Raw genomic sequence first — 7,127 nt, 5'->3', positions numbered from 1 at the left:
TGGGAGTAGAGACCCTGGGAATAGTCTTGCCACAGGTTATACAGGTCATAAGTTTACACGGTCGAACACCCCTGTTAGAAGGGATCAAAGGTCCAAGGCATCTCTCTCTGTTTCTTACTCCATCCGTGTGTGTGTGTGTGTGTGTGTGTGTGTTAAAATACCTGACCCAGCTCAGAACATAAAATTGACCATTTTAGCCCTTTGTGCAGGGACTTCCCTGGGAGTCCAGTGGTTAAGACTCTGCGCTTCCACTGCAGGCAGCACGGGTTCAATCCCTGGTCAGGAACTAGGATCCCACATGCCACGTGGAGGGGCCACAAAAAAACCCCTTTGTGCAGGTACATGGCATTGTGCATTCAGTGGCATTAAGTGCATTCACATCGTTGTGCAACCATCCCCACCACTCATTCCATCTGATTTTGCAGATTGTCTAGCTGTCCCATCAGACCTATAGTCACCTCTAACAAAAAGCAACAAGTGAGGCAGAACTCTATAGGTAGAAGAGTTCTGTTTGAAATGGAGAAAATTGGGGAACGCCAGCTGGAGCACCGGTGGTTGAAAGGGAGGCCTCATGCTCAGGAGGCAGACTGTGTGGAAATCCTGTAGGGACTCCCCGTTAAAGGCAGGTCCCCTAAGCCCGAGTGATTAGGAGGTGAAAGATGACATACGATGGTGACGGACTGTCTGTCAACCTGACGGGGCCGAGGAGAGACATGGCCCCGTATTTATTTTGTCGTCGTTGAGTGGATCAGTAGGTCTGTCATAGAAACCAGGCCTGACAGCTCTCTCAGCAACTCAGCTCTCTTCTCTCAACTCCCGCATCCCGGCTCCACCATCTATTAAAACATCCCGGGCTGTCAGGGATATTAAAAGGCTCTGTCACTCCTTCTTAAAACAGTCATAAATACAATCTGGACACGAGCATTTGGGCAGGAGCCCCAGTGCTGAATGGGAAGAGACAACAGCAGCGACGCCTGCCTTTCTTGACAGCCAAGGCTCAAACGAGGAGCCCTGGACTCCTCTCCTTTTTCTCTCAAATGCAAGAATCAGGGCCGTCTCCAACATCTGCCAAAGCCTGGCATTTTGAAACAACTGTTCTCGAGCATAGGATGTTGCCTTTGTTAGCGTGACCACAAGCCTCATGTTATCTCTGCTGCCCGGCGCACCCAAACTGCACCTGTTCTAAATGTTTGCCTGTGCAGCTGCTTCCTAAGCCTCCCGACGCGGGGCAGTGCGGGGAGGAACCAAAAGGTAACGAGAGAGCCCCAAGTTCTTCTTCTTCCATGATGGGATTTGCCTTCTGTCCCTCTTCTATCCTCCCTGCCCCATGCAGCCTCATGACTGACCAACCTTGGAAGGAGAGCCTTAGGCCAGAGGCTTCCCAGAGTACAGGCTGGAACTTGTAATTTTGCCCAATTGGAGGACCCCAGTCAGCCCTGAATCCTTTTTTTGTGGCAGGGGAGGGCGGCATCTTAGTTCCCCCACCAGGGATCAATCTCAGCAGTGGTTGAGATTGCCAAGTGGTCCTAGCCACTGGACTGCCAGGGAATTCCTTGGCCCAGAAGCCTTGAGTCTCTCCAAACTATGGAATCACAAATCTTTCTGCCTGGAAACTTCTGGCTTTCAAAGAGGACATTCCTTTCCTTTCTACATTTCTGATAAGAACACACAGCCTCTGGCTTCTTGCTAGGAGCTAGCCCCTCTTTTCAAGAACATCCTATCTGCAATGGAGGACATTTCTCCAGGTTGCTGCACGGATACCAAGGCATAGGGCCAAAGACCAGTCACAATCCCCTGGCAAATTCCGACCCTGGGCTCTATCTGTGTCCGTTGGGCTAGGTGTTCACCAAATGCCTAGTTTACAGAAACATACAAGGGCCCTGCGTTGACATCAGGGCAGCACCCAGGACACTGGCATCTTGAAATGTCCTGTCTTCTGCCCACCCAGTGTTGCGTTCGATGGCTGGAATCACTTCCCATCCCAGTACTTCCAGTTAGCTTTGGATATTTTTGTAAACTATGGACTATTATTTTTTTTCCCAACAAATTTACCTTCTCAGCAGCTTTTTCCAAATAGTTCATGTCAAGGAGTGTCAGACTTTTATCCTTTCTTTCTACAAGATGCATTACATGCCTACCTTATTCGGTTGTGCAGCCCCAGAGGGCAGAACTAAGCCTGTGTGTGGACATAAGAGGAAGGCAGGTTTCTACCTAATATAAGGAAGCCTCTTATGGCAACCAAAGGTGCTCCTCAGAGCACACACAGGTGAGACAGTCACCATCACTGAGGACCTGAGGCTGACGCGGGGTCAATAACTGGTGGGGACGCTGCAGAGGATGGGAGATTGGGTAAGATGACTCTGAGAGTCAAGGACTGGGGGCACTTGGTATGGCCAGAAGCTCGACAAGGCCTAGCAGCTGTTCACCAGCTGCCTTCCACGTGGCCACGTTCAAAGGTAATCCCAGATGGTCGGACCCCTCACCCTCAGAGGTCACAGGGCCAGCTGCAGGGTAGTGGGCAAGCCCTGGTAGCCCCCAGGCAGTGTCTGTGACCCGGTGGGCAGGATGCGGAGAGGCTGCCATGAGAGAGAGCTCCCTCCAGCCACTTGGGTAGACAAAGCTCAGCGCTCTTCCCTCTGGCCAGCTCCCCTCTTCCTCGTGCTGGCTTCTACTCCCACCTCCTGGCGTCTCCTCCCGTTTTCACCTGCCTTGCCTTCTCCCTCCCTTCTTTGCTTGCCTAACCCCCTCCCCTCCCCCCACCGCCTCCCTCATCTCCATGGCGATAAAAGGGGAGGTGGGGCGAGCTGTGCCCTGTATTTTGAGTCGCTCCATAATAGCTCCTTTCTCTGGAGACACAGGGGCTGCCTGTGGAACTAATCTCCCCCTGCCCGTCAGCTCACAAAGGGCCAGGGAAGCCCCTCCCTCAGCCCGGCCGCCCCCAGTGACCCCGAGCTCGTTTCCGGGTGCGCTTCCAGCCCTCCGGGGCCTGCAGCTGGGCCTCTCTCACGGGATCCTGCACACAGGCAGGGTCACCCCAGCTGACCTCCCCTGAGGACAGAGGTCAAGCCCCCTCTGGGGTCTCTAACGTGATTGGAAGGGAGCTGAGGCAGGGGGAGGGGGAGGAGCATGGGGGAGGGAACCTTCTCTTCTAATGTAAAATTAAAAGACTCCCTGTGCCTTCCTGTCTGTGCCTGTCTCTGGCTGGGTCGCCTGGCCTAGGACGCCACCCTTGGGAATCTGGGCATCTTAGACATGAGTTAAACTCCTGACAACGGGGCTTGGTCAAACCTGATCCCGGAGTACCAGAATCATAAAAATCTTGGCATGGGAAGTGGGAGAAGCTGCCTGTATGGGGCAGCTGGGCGTGCAGAGTCAGCCCTGGTTGTGACTGTGGTACTTGCTAGCTACAGTCTGCCTTTAGACCCCTCTGGGCCTTGATATACTTAGTTGCAGAGTGGGAACCACCAACCTCGTGGGTAACATACTCAGTGAGATCATGCACATAACATGTTTCTTAGCTTAGTGCCTGGCTCAGAGGAGGTACTCAGGGTACCAGAGGTGTGACTGTATTAGGCAGGAAGGAGTTCTCCGACTTCAGGAATGATCTACTTAGCTCAGGCCAGGAATTCCCATACCCGGAGAAGAAGAATATTCGAGGCAGTGTAGCTGGTGAAAACACAGACTGGGAAGTCAGAATGGCCGGGACTCAATCCCAGATCCACCACCTACCAGCTTTAAGACCTCACTTTGCTCACTCATAGAATGGGATAATAATAGTACCCACTGCCCAGGGTTATTATGAAAATCAAATGGTTTAACACATGCAAAGTGCCCAGAGGGAAACTAGCTCGTTGTCTATGCTTCGTAAATGTTCATTATGAGGGTTATTTATGTTATTATTATTGGATCTCTGTGGACCTGATTTTCCAGAGCAATGCTTATTTCAAAGGCTTTGTCCCTAGAAGTCCCCTCTCTTTTCCATGTCACACAGCACATTCTGATTTCTGGCAAGGAATAGACGGTCACTCTCACTTGGTTGGCTGATGAAAAAAAGGCCCATTTTGCCTATACAGACAGCAGCTCTAAACAAGGGACACAGCTAAGCCAGAAGGGAGTCGTTGGCCCCTTATAAAATAAGGCCAAGTAAAAGATAGGAGTTCAGAAAGGTCGAAGGAGGTCTGGTGGGAGCTGTTGACAGCTCTCCTAACCCGCCCAACTTATTACTAGCATCATTTCAAGAGATAATTAAATGTTCTCCCTCGGTGGCCCTGTTTGCTCCTGCAGGGAAAAATAAATAAATAAACAAACCCAGCCATCCTGACCGGCACCTGCTTTAGGAGAACTTCACTTGCTAGTTTTTAATGACACAGTTATTAATATAACTGTCCTGGCACCTCTCCTCCATCTGATCACTGGTGAATTACGGGCCTTGAATTCTGATTGCAGCTCCCGTTACTGCAAACAGTTCCACTCTGTCCTGACAGGAAGGAAGAGTCAGCCTTTCACGCACAAGGAGAACTCAGAGGCTGGCGCGGCGCCTGCTGTCCCGGAGTTGGAAGCAGGAGAACTTGGGTGAGGGGTGGGGCAGGAGGGTGAGAAAGAACCAGCCAAGGTGGGGCAGGAAGTCACCTGTCAGGTTTGTTGTGGAGAGAGCACTTGACTGGGAGTCGGGAGACCTCACTTCAGCACCGTCTTTAGTTCTATGATTCAGCCCAATCTCTCACTTTCCGGGGCCTCATTTCTTCACCTATAACATAAGGATTTTTTAAAGTTATTTTTTCCCTTTGCCATTTTTAAGCATTATTACGTGCCAGGCACTGTGCTAAATGCCTTATGTTAATAGTATTATTATTGTGTTTTTTTCTTTCTTGCCACACCGCGCAGCTTGTGGGATCTTAATTCCCCGACCAGGAAGTGAACCCAGGCCCTCAGCAGTGAGAGCCCTGAGGCCTAACCACTGGACCACCAGGAAATTCCCAGTATTATCTTATTTAACAAATTCTCATAACCAATGTGTATGATAATGCTGGTTTAATCCCCATTTAGTAGATAAAGAAACTCAGGCTCCCAGAAATTCAAAAGCTCGCCCGAGGTCACACAGCTGGTAAGCAGGGATGCTGGTGTGCAACCTCGATTTGTCTGACTCCAGGGCCCAAGCCCCTCACTGTTAGGCTCCGCTGCCTTCTGGGGACAGTAACACCTGTCCTTCCACCTGGCAGGGCGGGGAGACTCAGACACGCCCATGGCAGTGGAAGGGTGGTGCTGTCAAGTGCACAGTGGTCACACACGTGGTGATATAAAAGGCTTTTCCAACGGAAGGCAAAAGAAGAGGTTGCGGTGGGATGAACTGAGATTAGAGGCATGGACAATCAGAGGAAGCTGGCAACATCCCCAGGGGACTGAATTTAGCAATGAGCAGGCCACACCATAGCAATACTGCCTTTGGAAGAACACGTGATAGTTGATTCAATTTGTCAATGAAAGAGAAGACTATTCTCATGTTCTGAGTCTTCCCACCCTTATTTAAGGTGTTTTTGATTCTGGTCTTGTCTGGTCATCCTCAGAGGCTCTGAGCTGAGCAGGGCTCTGGTCCGGTTGAGGGGGCAGATGCTGCTGTTTCCTGCTACCCAGGACTCTGGTACCACAAAGGGCTGACAAGCCTGGAGAAGGTGAGGTCCCCAAGGAGAAGCCCCCCTTAGGCCCTGGGAGTTCAGCCGCAGTGGGGAGTTGGTAGAGCTGGCATGAGGGTACAGAGGTGGCCGGGGGCTGTGGAAGGTGGGGACGGACCCCCCACCCCCCGACTCCATGCCTTTCCTGCCCTGGCCCAGGTTTGCTGGCCACGCGGGGCAGCCTCGAGCTGAGGCTGGCTGCTTGGTATTCTGCTCAGGCACCTGCGTCCGGCCTCCTGGCTCCCCTGCCGGAGGGCCTCCTCCCCCAGCCCAGCCTGGGCCATGCATTATCCTCGCAAGATTGAGGGCCTAATGGAGGCGATCAGCACCAAGGGAGCCACTCCAGCCAGGCTCGGGAAGGAGGGCAGAGACGTGCTAGTCGGTGCCTCTGCCCACCCTGAGATCCGAGTGCATTGGAGGGGGTCCCTGGGACTGGGGAGCGGATCCTGGCACCTCCTCCGGGAGGACTCTGGACTTCAGTCCAAGAGATGGCACTGCAACAACCCCTGTCCTCCTCTCCCTAGGATACCCTGGCCATCTGGGGCCCCTGTGGGGAGACCCCAGCCACCATCAGCTCTCCTGGAGGACTTTCTGCTGGCTGTGGGGAGGGCATGCCCCCCTCCCCACACACCCCCACACACCCCCACACACCCACACACACCCCTCCCCGCCACACCCGCGCCTGACTGCCAGCTGGCCGGTCTTCCGGAGCCAGCGCTCCTCTGCCCATTGTTTCTCGGCTCTCCTCCCACGGTGGGAGGTGGAGGGCTGAGCCGGACCCCCCCAGGTTGGGAGCACAGGGCAGTCCCTCCCCTCCCTGGGCTTCAAAGGCCCCGAGGGATGACGAACCCTTGCCCCTGTGGGGCCTCTCCTCTGGGAGCTGTGAGGGGGGGCAGCTGCCCCCAAAGCAGCATTCAGCAGCTCCCTGGGTGAGCAGACAGGCGATCCTGGGCATGTAGGAGGTCAAATGAGGGGAGGTCCCGAGGCAGAACGCCTGGGAAAAGCCCAGGGATGGAGGAGAGGCCACAGAGGTGATACCAATACTGTAACAGTACTCTTACTACCAAGAGCAGCTAAAACTCATTGAACACTCATGGTGGGCCAGGTGCTGTGTTTTCCATCCATCGTGGCATTTCATCCTCATAGGAGCTGGGTACTATTAGATCTACATTGCATAGAGGGAGAAAATCAGGCTCAGAGAGGTTGTATCCAACCCGGGCTCACACAGGGAGGATGTAAACAAGACTTGGACTCACACTGTTTGACCCTGGAACCCTGCTCCTAACCACAGTGCTGGGCCACTGTAACAGGCAGCTTTGAGGGAAAACAGGACGGGTCATGGGCACGCACTCCAAAACGCTCACCTGACTTTGGTCACATCAGCAAGATAGTGTTTCTTGCCAAAGAGCATCCAGGGATCTAAGAAGCAATTTTTTCACCGAGCCCACATAGACAGGG

Source organism: Aethalodelphis obliquidens, unplaced genomic scaffold, assembly GCF_003676395.1.
Source record: "Aethalodelphis obliquidens isolate GAN/ISIS:26980383/991018 unplaced genomic scaffold, ASM367639v1 scaffold89, whole genome shotgun sequence".
Taxonomy (NCBI): domain Eukaryota; kingdom Metazoa; phylum Chordata; class Mammalia; order Artiodactyla; family Delphinidae; genus Aethalodelphis; species Aethalodelphis obliquidens.
The sequence above is the reverse complement of the archived record's forward strand: the minus strand, read 5'-3'. Positions refer to the sequence as shown.